We start from the raw sequence: 14,118 nt of genomic DNA on the forward strand, positions 1-14,118 counted from the left end.
GAAATTAGGTGATTAACTAGTTGTTACTTAACCTTCTAATTTCTGTATAAGTCTAATTTACATGAAACAGAAGTTGGTGTTTTGATTTTTTACTTTGCTTTTCTGTTTGGAGTGTCATTGTAACTACTGTATTGTAAATGATGGAAAATAATTGCATATGTTTAAAAAATATGAAATTTTATAAAGTAAAAAAAATAAAATAAAATAAAATTTCAAGACCTGCCTGTGGACACTCATGGAGGCGTAGAGATGCCCCAGCATGGGGAGCCTGGGCACCTCCCATTCCAGAAAGCCCAGGACAACCATCAATCTACTGCATTGGACAGTGGACATCAGCCACTTGAGGCCACTTCAATTTGAGCTAAATACAATTGAAAACCTAGTTCCTCAACCGCACTAGCCACATTTCAAGTACTCAGTAGCCACGTGTTGGCCAGTGCAGATGGAGAATATTTGTCACCACAGAAGAGACTAGAAAATTCTACCAGATAGTGTGGTGGGCCCAGTGGGCCTCTCAATGATGGCTACTCTCCAGCTTGACCGGTTAAACTGTCAAGGCCAATTGGACCTTACTCCATACCTTCTTGAATCCCAAAGAAAAAAATAGGATATGGAAATGTCACACTTGGTTATGCCAAACAATTAACCCCACGCTGTCTTAAAGGTATTCTTTAAATAAAGTGGGAAAGAAAAGAAATCCATGATTTGCCCTTATCTCTGGAGTTCTGCCCTAGTCCTCAGCCTCTGCAACTCCATGAGAAGCTTGTATGCAGAATCAAAAGAATCAAAAAGGATTCTCATCTGAATTCTAGTAAAAAGTAGGGGGAGAGGGAACAAGAGGCAAAATCTCTCTATTCTGAACGCAGCATCCTTTGTGTTATTTTATGAAGTTCATTTTTGCTTTAATTATTGTTTCACATGAAAAAAGAATGGGCTTGTTGCCTTTATAAAGTAGGACTCCCAGAAAGCATTAAAATACTTCTGTGCCTTAGATTTATCACCAGGCAAGGAAAGCTGTTCAATAATCTGCCTCTGGAGAGCACAGCAGATCATTTTTTTTGCAGGTTACTGGAATCGCCACCTCTCTAAAACCTAAGAACGAGAGAAAGTTGCTAATAAATTTTAAATTTCCCACATAATTACTTTGGAGAATGTAAAATTATGAGAGTAACTAAATTCAAATTCCAGGCTGCCTTCTGAATGATGAGATGACCCCCTGATAGTCGATAAAGTCTGTGGAACATCTGTTTTGATAACATATGTACTTAAAATTCCCCACATGTCAGTTTCAAGTTACTACAAAATAGAAGGCTACACCAGCTGCAAGGATAAGGAGGAAAAGCTGTCAGCAAAGTGCCAGGAAATGTTCAAGATTTTAATGGGACCAAGTCTCTTTACCATTTGCATATCATGATCCTAGGAAACAGACCAAAGAGGGAAATCCTACCCCTTCCACTTGTGAGAAAATTCCACCACGATCTCGCTATACTTTCCCTTACTACCGTCCTAGTAAGGAACTATGGTAGGTTTAATTCTGTTTTTTTTTTTTTAACTGAAGCATAATTGACACACAATGTTACATTAGTTTCAGGGATACAACACAACGTTACACACAAAGTTTATAGGCTGCACTAAGCTCACCATAAGTGTAGTGACCATCCCTCACCATGTGACACTGCTGTACCTTTCATCCCCAAGGCTTATTCATTCCATGACTGGAAGTCTGTACCTCCCACTCTCCTTCTCCCATTTTGCCCATCTTTCCACCTGTTGTTCTATGTGTTTATGGGTCTGTTTTTGCTTTGTTTTTTAGATTATACATTTATAAGTGAAATCATATGGTATCTGTCTTTCTTTGACTGACTTATTCACTTTGCATAATACCATCTAGGTCCATTCATCTCCTCACAAATGGCAAGATCTCATTATTTTATATGGCTGAGTAATATTCCATTACATACATACACTATCCATTGTATAATATATGTAGCATATCATGTCTTCTTTATTCATTCATCTATTGATGGACACTTGGGCTGCCTTCATATCTTGGCTATTGTAAATAATGCTATAATAAACAGAGGGGTGCATATACCTTTTCAAACTACTATTTTCATTTTCTTTAGGTAAATATTCAGTGGAATTACTATATCATGTGGTATTTCTACTTTTTTATTTTGGGAGAAACCTTGACACTTTTTCACAGTGTTTGTGCCAATTTACATTCCCACAAACAGTGCACGAGGGTTCTTTTTTCTCCACAACCTGATCAACACTTGTTGTCTTTTTGATACTAGCCATTGTGACTGGTGTGAGGTAATACCTCATTGTGGTTTGGATTTGCTAATTCTGGTACCATCAACCAAAATGCTCTCCTCTCATTATTTCTGCCCCTCCAAATATTACCCATCTGCACAGACCAGTTTAATTCTCTCACTTTCCGTGAAAGTGGATTCATCTCTTCTAGCCGGCAAATTCCTACTTCTTCTGTACCTATAGCAAATAATCAAGCACCATACAACTGCAACTTAATTGTCCTCTTTCTGCTCTAAAGCCTTATCTAATCTCCTCATGTTTGTGGATCTGCCCCCATTTCATGGCTCTTACAGACATTGTGAACTCCCAAAGTTACCTCTCCCCAGAACTCACATCCATGTTTCCACCCATCTACTCTATATCTCCACTAGAAAGCCTAATTAGCATCTCAGATGTAAGATGTCCAATGCTTATCTGATCCTTTTCCAAATCTGCTCAGTCTTCCCATCTCAGTCAATGATAGCCCTCGCCTTCCAGTTTACCAGCCATCTTTGACTCTGCTCTCTCACTCATGCCCTGCACCCCGCCCTCAGTAAACTCTACCTCCTACACACTTTCCAAATAGATAAAGCATGCCCCTTTTCACCGCCTCCACTGCAACCACATGGATATAAGCCAACATCACCTGGATAATTATAACAGCCTCCTTCCAACCTTGTGTCCCCTCCTATTATTTATTCTAACAGTAGTCAGTGGTCTATTAAATCATACAATTAATCAGGTCATTCTTCAGTGCAAATTCTTCCAATGTCAGTTTTAACTAACTCAGTAAAGAAAGAGGGAAGGATGGAAGGGAGGGAGGGAGGGAAAGAAAAAAAGAAAAGAAAGAAGACCTTCACAATAACCTCTAAAGCCCTGCATTATGGATGACCTTCCTCTTAGTTTGTGCACGTTTACCACTCTACCTCTGGCTTACTCCACTCCTATCACCAGTCTTCTTGCTGTTTTGAGAGTGAGTCATGATGCTGCTGCAGCACCTTTGCATTTCCGTCTGGAAGGCTCTCCCTGCAGCAGTCCCCAAGGTCCGCTCCCTTACGGGCCCAGGTGCTCGTGGGAAACCAGCATGAGTGGTCTCCTATGACCTCCATATTTAAAGTTGCCAACTGCCAATGGCCTCCTGTCCACCTCCGACATTCCCTCTTCCCCTCTTTAGTTTCTCCATAGCACTTAGGATCATCTAACATACTGCATATCTTCTTATTTATGATCTCCCAATAGAATGTAAGCTTGATGAGGACAGGAATTTACATGAGTCTTATTCACTGCTCTGTGCCCCGGAAACTTTTGCCTGTTTCATTCACTACTGTTTCCACCTTCACCTATGATCCACACAGCTGATCCTCAAATATTTAAAAAGAAAGACAGAAAGAAGCCAGTTCTGAGTCCCATGAGGACAGCTGCCATGTCTTACTCTTCTTTTTTATATCCCTGGCTTGGGCCCAGAAAAAAAATACTTGTTGTCTGATTATTGCTATATTTACATTGGCAAATGTAAAATATTAGGTCACTCAAATGGTTGGACAGGTTAAATGTAGACAGTGGTGATGCAATATTAGATGTAACTATTTTTAAAAGATTTCAAAGCTATTAAACTTAAGCTCATAATCTCTATTCAAGTATGAACAATCCTCAAAATCACCAGGAAGAGACAGATTCTTAAGTGCTGCCAAAGAAAGATACAAATGCCCGCCCAAAAAAGATAGGAAAAGGAAGCCTCCGTACTGTCATTTACTGGGTAAATTACAGCAAATAAAACTTCCATGCCAAGCCCCGAAACAGGTCATGTGGGGATTTTTGCCACTAGGTTGGTTATTAAAATGGACAGGTGCTTTTAATACATCAACAACACTTTGCCAAGCAACAATAATGATGATGACCTAGACAAACTGCTGGGGAATTATGAAAAATTGGGAGAATGCAACAGAGAAAGAAAGAGCCTGTCCGCTCCCGCGTCTACAAAGAGAAGGGTGCACTCCGTGTCGTCTCCCAACCAGCTAGTGTTAAGCGAGGGAGACTTACTCGTCAGCACGTCTGAGAAATGGCTCCATCTATCTATACATGCAGAGCATTGCCTATAAAACCTCAACCGTCAACTACAGACCAAATACACACTAGATTCTTTTGCACAAAGGATAATTTGAAGATTATGCGGAAAGCTTTATGGAAATCCTTCATCCATAAAATGAGCATCCCAAAAGGAGAACGCCATAACATGCCAAAACAAATCCTACCTAGTGTTTTATGGCCCTTAGGTTCAGGCCCGGAGAGAACATCTCTTTCCCTCGTGAAAAGGCCCACGCCTCTTCTGAAGTTCACCGAGCAGTTGCAGCCACTGCGTGGATGTCTCTCTCTGCTTTATCAATTCTGTACAAAAACTTCTAAGTAGAATTATTTTATCTGTGTATCCTTAAAAAGAAGAAAAGCAAAGAAACCTTAAACACTAGCATCATATTTGCAGGTTACAATATTTACTGCTGATTGTTAAGAAAAATAGTGTTGTATGTCGGGTCATGATTACGCGATGGCTTGGCAGTGGTGACAATTACAGGAAGCGCCACGCATTAACTAATCTTCATTTATTCCGCAAGTGCTGATTCAGTAGGGAAAGCCTCTGTTCATCAGATATCTACAGAGTATCTATCTACTTTGTGCCAGCCCTTGTGCTGAGTGATGAACTAAGGTACTGCACATATGTTTAAGGGAACAGGAAAAGTGGCCTCTAAAAAATGAGAGTTGAATTCAAAAACTGGAGCACAGCATGCTCCAGAGTCCTCACCGAGACAACTCAAGGTGGGGCACCATGAGACCTCTGAATCGAGCCAATGTTATAATACAGCTCTTATCACTTAGAAAAAGAAAAGCGTATCAATGGTTCATCAAATTTCAAAATTCAATTTAGAGTTCAAAACTATAGTTAAATGGGGGACGCCTGGGTGGTTCAGTCAGTTAAGCATCTGACATCAGCTCAGGTCATGATCTCATGGTTCATGAGTTAGAGCCTGGAGCCTGCTTCGGATTCTGTGTCTCTCTCTGTCACTTCCCAGTTTACACTCTGTCTCTCTCAAAAATAGATAAACTTTAAAATATATATATAATTAATATATAATTAAGTGTATGCAACTAATTCTAATTTTTAAACAAAACAAGCATATCTAAATAGGAATATTGATGTTTTATTAGAGTTGTGCTTGAGTTCGGATAACAGATTTGACAAAGGCTCTTAAAAATTTAGAATGGTGGAAAACAGATAACTAAAACTTAGAAATAGCAGGTATATAAATTTAACTTAACAGTAAAGTGAAATTTGCATCAGATTTTGGCTTTTGTGTCCTAACATTACCTAATAAGTGATTCCTTTAAAAACATATGAAGAAAGCCAAACTCATAGGCCCCTATAAATTGTCTGCCATAGACTGCCTTGTAGATTACCTACTAGAGATCCAGATTAGCCTAACTTTAGCGAATTCACAAAGTGCAAGGATTTTAAGATGAAAAACAGCCAGAGTGAATCCTTACTTTTCCTTCTAACCCAAGAGATCACAGATGGCCACCCTGTATTCCACCACCCCTTACAACCTCTGCAAATGGAGCTATTGCGGTAGGAAAAGGTGAAATCCAGACCCCGCCAGGCTAGCTCCTATAAAGGTCTATAAAGACCTCCATTCCCTCTTCAGACACTCCAGCTTTTACCAGCTCCTCATCAAGCAAAGGCTGAATCTGGTAGGAGCCAAGTAAAAAAAAAAATCTAGCATTTGTATGGGGGTGGGGGTGCAAGGTGAGATAAACATCTTCTATAATCCTGGAGATGAAGGGAAGAACAGTACACATTTGTATACATTCAATATTTGTCTTTTCATCTTGATGTTACAGCTCTGTGATTAATTGCACTGCTTGGCTCAGAAATGCCTCTGTCAGAATAAAATCTAGGACCTTTGCAAATTGTTCTTTTCTGAAATATTATCCCCTCTATTAGCATAAACGTTTCAGTGTTTTTATTAGGGGCGTGGGGGTGGTGGGTGTGCTTGGGAAAGTCTTTATTTGTGTTTTGACTGCCTGTGACTTTACGCAGTCTAAAATTGAAAACTAAAGTGGAAAATGCATACCTTGCAGGTTTGCACTCCCTCAGCATGCTCTTCTCTTAAGGTAGATGCAGGGATTTTCTAACAGGATACTTTCTTGATCAATAGGTTTATACACAACACACAAACTCTTCTAGATAAGAGGCAAGGGGCTAGCTAGAAAAGAAACAGAAGAGAGACAAACTACTGAATTGTAGATTCACAGAACTTAAAACTCAGAAGAAATTCTAAATGTTAAAAAAAAATAATAAATGAAAAAAAGGGGTGCCTGGGTGGTTCAGTTAGTTAAGCATCTGACTTCAGCTCAGGTCATGATCTCACAGTCCATGAGTTCGAGCCTTGCATCGGGCTCTGTGCTGACAACTCAGAGCCTGGAGCCTGCTTTAGATTCTGTGTCTCCCTCTCTCTCTGCCCCTCTCCCACTGATACTCTGTCTGTCTCTCAAAAATGAATAAATGCTGGGGCGCCTATGTGGCTCAGTTGGTTAAGTATCCAACTTCAGCTCAGGTCATGATCTCATGGTTTGTGGGTTCAAGCCCTGCATCAGACTCCATACTGGCAGCTCAGAGCCTGGAGCCTGCTTCTGATTCTGTGTCTCCCTCTCTCTCTGCCCCTCCCCTACTCATGCTATCTTTCTCTCTGTCTCAATAATAAATAAACATTAAACAAATTTTTATAAAATGAATAAATGTTTAAAAAATTTTTAAATAAAACTCAGAAGAAACCCAGACATCAGCCAATCCAATATTTTGTGTTGTACAGAACCTGGACTTCAAATGGGGTACTACTGTCAAGCAGGTTTGGGATTCACTGAGTAGTATACCTCCTTTCAGATATTTAGAGTGACTATTCAGTTACTAAGAGTTCGAAAAATCCTGAACAAGATATACAGTATTATTATTTAACCCACTGTTTCCCAGACATATTGGGCCATCATCCCCTTTATTCTGCCTTCAGCATTCCGCAGAACTGATGTCTCTTCTTGCAGATCCTGTCCTAGAAGTGCTGATCTCGTTCGATCATTTTACAGGTGACAAAACAGATGATTAAAATCAACTCACTTGGCCAAAAATTGGGAATTAATTAGAAAATCAAAAATCAGAATCAGAAAATAGCATGATTGGAGTTTGGATAAAAATGGGAAATAAGCAGAGTTCCCAACATCTTTCCTTTCCACTCATATGTCACTACAAAATAGCCACCTCTCCTGAGTCCCTGCCTCACTCTCCTCAGACTCCTACATTCCCTCAACTTTTACTTGACCAATGAGCACCTATTAACTGGCTCAGATTCATTCGTTAGTGAGTGCAGCCATCTCGCAAAGGAAGCCTTTGCAATGACTTCCCAGGCAGTGGCTTTAATGGAGGCCATGGCAGGAATGTGGCAGGTACCTTAAGGCAGACAGAGCTTTGTGTTTCCCCCCAAATTTATTTATGTTTATTGTAGGGATTTCCCAGGTAAGGCTGGAATCAGGCAGGATAGGAAAAGGTTTCTCAAACTGATCATAAAGTAGATGATCCTCTGGTTCCATTTTTCCTGTACTCTTTCCCATTTTCTATGTCCAACTTTATTCAGTACACAGTTTCTCCCGGAAAGATGGGAAACCCTCATGCAATGTCAGAGTGGGCCAGAAGCCACAGAAAATGAGTTTACCCACTTGCCTGCAATACCCCCTAGGTGCCACATAGCACTCCGCATCTCCTTTACCTGTTCTGGCAAAGGTCTCTCCTAGCTAGTTCCCAAGCCAAGAAGAAAGTGCCATTACACCAAGGTATCTTTCTTTGAAATGCCATTCCATTATATGCTGTGTGTTGTCCTTCATTTAGAAAGTTGAGCCTCTACAAACCATGAGAGACTCTTGAATACTGAGAACAAACTGAGGGCTGATAGGGGTGGGGGAGAGGGGAAGGGGGTCATGGGTATGGAGGAGGGCACTCTTGTCGGGATGAGCACTTGGGTGTGATATGGAAACCAACTTGACAATAAACTATAAAAGGAAAAAAAAATCCAAATGCAAAAAAAAAAAAAAAAAAGAAAGAAAAGAAAAAGAAAGAAAAGAAAAGAAAATTGAGTCTATAAATAGCTCTGCTGGGAAAAATGTCTTTTGCATCCTGTTGATCATCACTCGCCAGGCTTGGTTATACCAAAGAGCAACAGTGGCAACAGTGGGAAGATGAACCCTGAGTTGTTTCTCAAAACTGGGTGGAGTGGATGTTGATCCTGCCACGTTTGTCTATCTGGTGCTTCTTAAAACAACATTTTAAATCAGCTGGCTGTGTTTCCAATCTATGACAATGGAACAGGAAGAACATTGGACATTAGAGATTAAACCTTGCCTTGTGTAGGTCTCTGTTTAAAAAGTGCCAGCCTTCACTATGTATGTTCCTCTCTTCTGTGAGAAGAGGCCCCTATGGGAGGTGGCTCATGAAAGAGTTTTTCAGTAGCATAGAAAGATTTTGTACATCTTTACCTATATATAGCAAGTTTGGCATATTGTCCTCTATTTTCTTCCACTAGAATAAGGACCAAACACACTGAACATATGCTATATACATAGTTAGGCAGCCACGATGTGACCTAGAGAGAAGCAATACTATTGAGGTAGTAAGAAATTACATATGAATAATAAATCTGGGTGACAGGAAGATGATCATTTTCTTCCTTCAACTTTTCTGTTGTTTCTGTTTAACGGAAATTACCTATGCACTTTAAAAAGCATAATACAGCTTAGTGTGAAAGTGTGAAGCAGCTGGTTTTTTATTTCCGCCTGTGAAGATGGCATACCTCACTTCCCCCAAGTCCTAGGTCATGGTGATTAGTGGCTTATTGTCTGCTCTGTTTAAACCTTAATACCTAGACAGTATTCTAGGAAACAAAAGCAGGGAAGTGTCTCTGATGAGAACAGTCACAGTTGATGGGACTTGTTCTTCATGGACCTCCGGAGATTAAATTAGGTAACAGTTGTCATAGGCAACTAAACCTACCGTTTCCATCTAAGCCAATCTTTCAGGGCACCTGGGTGGCTCAGCTGGCTAAGCGCCTGACTTCAGCTCAGGGCATGGTCTAGGGGCTCGCGAGCTGGAGCCCCATGCTGGGCTCTGTCTCTCAGACAGCTCAGAGCCTGGGGCCTGCTTTGGGTTCTCTGTCTCCCTCTCTCTCTGCCCCTTCCCCGCTTGCACTCTGTCCATCTTTTCTTTTCTCTCTCTCTCTCTCAAAAATAAACATTAAAAATAAATAAAATTAATAAATCAATCTTTTGTGATGCCCTCATTGCAATCTCCACAGCTTTTTCTCTATGAAAGTGGTGATTCTATTCAACATATTTATTGAGGTATTACTCTCTATAAGACACTATGCTCATGTTAGCATTCAAGAAAAATAAGACATTATGTAAATAATAAGCTAAACATGAGAAATAACATGTCAGTACAAAATTCAAGCCTACGTATAAGGGGAAAATTTTTACTGATGGAAGGAGAATCAGGAGGAAAGGTTTCTGTGGAGAAGCTCCCCTTGAACTAGGCCTTGAAGGATAAAAAGGACTGTCAATTGGGAAATGATGTGAGGACACTCTGGACCAAGGACGTGTCTGACCAAGAGTCAGAAGTGCTGTAAAAGTTTTCACTCAGCTGAGTGATTGGGAATATGAATTAAAAGAATTTCATAAAAGAAAATTCTTCTATGAAGTTACACATAAAAGAAAACCCATGGACTTCTAATATCCATCCTTTGATCTTCTATGGAAAGATACTACATAGGTGCAGAATATTACCTTTATTAAAGTCAGTATTTTTAAGTGGTAATATTTTTAGAACACTTGAAAGTGAGTTTTTTCCCTCTTCGAGATAGAAAAATTCTAAGAAATTAAATGTGTTCCACATGAATCATCAAGTCAAAGAACAGTGAAGAGCAAGAAAAGAGCAAAACCCAGGGAGATGTGCTAGATCTTTTAAATTATTTACTGTAGATCCCGTGCTCTTAAAAGCTGGGGACTCTGTTTTGCTTAGTTTGGTCTAAATATCAACATTATGCCACTTTTAGTTGCTCAAAACGATTTTTTTAGACCAGCATTAATGAGTAGTTTTAAATGTCAAAAAATATATATCGGTTCCTACTCATCTGGGAGCTTAAAGTTTAATTGGTACAGCCCCTTGGTTTTATAGCTGGAGCAAATGAAGGCCAGACGGCGGGTGACTACCTTGCTAAAGGTCACCCGGCTAGTTCACGGCAACCGGTTAAACTGGAAGAAACTAAATAACTTGCCCAAGGTCACATGGTTGGCAACGTGTGGGCAGAATTACAACACAGGAGAGCTTGGCCTCTAACCTCTACACTGCACTGCTACTCTGCCAGTGGAAAATTAACATAATCCCGCACAAGTAGGTAGAGTCCTGTAGATGAAAAGTCATACAAACAAAAAGTAGAGGGTAGTAAATGCTATTATTATAAGTGCAAGTAAGTGTATACATTATCTAAATTGCTTTAATGGCATAAAGGAACCAGTATTTCTAAATGTCTTGATGGAAACTTAAATAACGTGTACATTTGCTAACTTATTATACGATTTGGTACTAAAAAGGGAAAAATGAGATGAGAATAATGCAATCCTTAGTTCTCCTGCTTCATGTGCATCAAAACATTAAGGAATATCTTTTTGAAAGTTGTCACCCAAAATCCTGCCACCCAAACACAGTATAACTGTATTGTTAATGATTTAGGATGCGTAAGGAGACTTGTTTTGATAATTCAGATAACAATCTTGATTTTCTTTTTCATGGCAGAGTCAGTAGGACAATTCTGGGTTTAAGGACTCTTACATCTCTGGCTTCTGAGAGGTCTGTGAGAAGATGATGATCCACAGCCAGCACTTCTGTGTCCCCTACAAACCTATTGTGTAGTAACCACTCACACACACGTCTATATGTTTCTTGAACCTACATTTGATTTTAGCCTGCATGCCCTCTTGGCAAGAGAAAGAGTGAGGATGGGCAGGTGAGAGGGTAGGGCAGGGACAGAGGTATTATACGGTCTTTGGGTTTGTTACTTTCTGCCCCAAATCCCTTGCTTTCAAATGCCAACATGTGTTTTCTAGTTCTAGTTTTCCACTTTCGTGAAAAATGACCCAAGCATGCTCTATGTGCAAATGTGTGCATGAGAACCTGACTTCCAGGATCCATCTAGCCCTTCTTTTGTAGAAACCTTTTGTAGAAACCTTCTTTTGTAGAAGGGTAAAAAAGTCAATGAAGTTACTAGTTATGATAACTAGTTACCAGTTATAACTGTGACCTCTAATTGGCAGACTGAGTAAAAACTAAAATAACCTGATGCAGAAATGATACTTGTAGTACTCCTCACCACCGCAACTCTGGAAACAGGGTACATCCCTTATGGAATCCTGGAAGCTTTGCCTATGCAGTTGTCACAAGAAGATGTCAGCCCCCTGGGGCATGAGGCCTCTTGGCCAAGATGACTCCCACACCTGCCCAGTGTGACTCTCATGTCCTCACACCTGAGTATGCTCCCTGGGCAGCTGCAAGGGAATGCCTGATGGCAAGTCGTGTCTCCTGTCCTATAGTCTTCTGGTTACACTGAGGCCATGGGTGACCAGTGGTAGTCCTTCAGTCAGATTAGTTGAATTTAAGAAGATCTTTTAGTAGACATTACAGTAACCTTCATAATAGACAAGGGTCCTATCCCTTGGGCCTTTTTCTTTCCTGGAAGAGTTCTTTTCTTTATATTCTGTCATCAGATCTAGCCACCTTCCCCAAGTACTCATTCACAATCCTGGGCACTGATTTGATCATTTGAGTGTTCATATCTGGTTCCTTCATGTCTCTCTTTCTTGAGGAATGAAAATAAGAGTTGCATGCAGTAACGTATATACCAGATTTTATATAATAACAAGATAAAATTATCTGTTCTTCAATTAAGATTTTGACAAATCAGGTATATTATTATTTTAACCACAGCCACTTACTAAGCTGATGTTGGCATAGAATATACTTTGACTCCCAGGTTTCTTCTAGGGATCTAGCATTAGGCTCAATTATGAAAATTTAATAGTTTGTGGCATATATTTTTCTCTTGCCAAGAGTAAAGCTTATCAGAAAAAGGCAGAACACACTGGGATCATATACATTGGGTTCCAAATCAAGGAAGGAAGATGGTGATCCCAAGTCTACACCTGACAGAAAGGTAAAATCTAGAGCCCATGAAAGAAACAAATCCTGAAGCCAAAATCACAGGAACAAAATGAAATGAGATGGAATCAAGAGGTAGGATCTGGATCAAAAGTTGCGAATAACCCAGAGGATACTAGAAAACCAACCCAGACCATTTCTGTGGCCAAGGGGTTGTACAGTACAAGGAGTGTCTGGTCGACTTATAGATCAAAATTAAATTAAGACTTGAATGAGTCATATGACATCAAAGAATAAAGTGGGCCTTACGATCTCTTCTTATTTAAAATTTCTGTAAGTCTATTGGAGCTTTCATCCATTTCATTCAATTCAAAAAAATCAGTAGTGTTTATTGAGAGACTGCCATGTGCCAGACATCAGGCAAGGATTGTGGAGTCCAAAGGGAAAGAAACAGACTTGATCCCTGCCCTCATGAGGCTGACAGTCTACAAAGGAGTCAGCAATGCTTCCGATAGCTTGGTTCTTCATATCCTGATAGTTATGCAAAAATGGAAAGACGCTCTTTCAAGTTCCTAGTGCTCACTCCCTAAAAGAGAGACCAGTGCGCATCTTCAGCCACACGCTTTCCTAATAAATACAAGGAAGTTATTTACACATGCTGCCTTTTATATACAGGGAATGTGGGGCAAAATCTGCAACTAGAGATTTCCAAAAGACATAGATATGATCATCAAACAAGCCTTTCTTACAGTAAAATCTGAGTTTATAACACTACATCATAGTTTCAGAAAACTTTTTCTCATAAGAGTAACGCATGTCAATTGTAGAAAATTTGGAAAACACTGGGGTAAAAGAAGATGATAAAATCATTTGCAATCCCATACTACCCAGAGGTAGTCACTGTTAATATGAAAATGCATCACATTCTATCGAGATAGATGAACATGTAAGTAGAGAGGATTTATATAAGCTTACTCAACAACACATTTTCAAAAATGGTATCACACTAGCACAGAGTTTTATATCCTACCCTTCTCTTAATATTGACTTTAACTTGGTGGATATACTTTTCTTAAGAGGACCGAGAGAATATTATCTGGCTCTATTGACTGCTGATGAGAATAGAATTTAAAACCATCTCCTACAAATGTGCTTGGGATTGCTTTTCCCAAGTACACTTATCTTCAATCTTCCATTTTGCCTTTAATCTTCTATTATTTTTCTTCCCATTTAGGTTGTCTTTTAAGTCATTCCTATGGTTCAATTTTATCAGCTTGATTTTTACTTACTCATAAGAACTACATGCCATCTGTGAACACTTATAAAAGTTTAAATAAAATCATCCCCAAACTACTTCCTGGAAGAGACCATTTGTCCACCCAGAGAAGTGTCTATTTTTATCTTCACTCTTTGTTTCTTGCTTCTTAGCCAGACAAAAAGGTCATGAATTGGGAGGAAACTAGGATTTGAAATCTGGATAGGCTTTTTCAAAGTTTAAAAATATTACATTTTCTGTAACACTGTAGCCATACACTTTCTCCTCTAACTTGAATAAAATCTTCCCCCTTTCTACAAAATATGTT

At 39.6% G+C, this 14,118-nt stretch overlaps 1 protein-coding gene across 1 annotated transcript in view; it reads right to left on the minus strand.

Annotated features, from left to right (window-relative positions):
- The window catches only part of LYPD6 (LY6/PLAUR domain containing 6), a 111,023-nt gene extending 106,433 nt beyond the window's left edge, over nucleotides 1-4,590 (minus strand). Inside the window, exon 1 of the mRNA XM_029934610.1 lies at nucleotides 4,548-4,590. The gene's annotated coding sequence lies outside the window, so the exon portion shown is untranslated. The remainder of the gene's footprint in view (nucleotides 1-4,547) is intronic.
- Between the last annotated feature and the right edge of the window lie 9,528 nt (nucleotides 4,591-14,118).

Source organism: Suricata suricatta, chromosome 3 (assembly GCF_006229205.1).
Source record: "Suricata suricatta isolate VVHF042 chromosome 3, meerkat_22Aug2017_6uvM2_HiC, whole genome shotgun sequence".
Lineage (NCBI taxonomy): Eukaryota > Metazoa > Chordata > Mammalia > Carnivora > Herpestidae > Suricata > Suricata suricatta.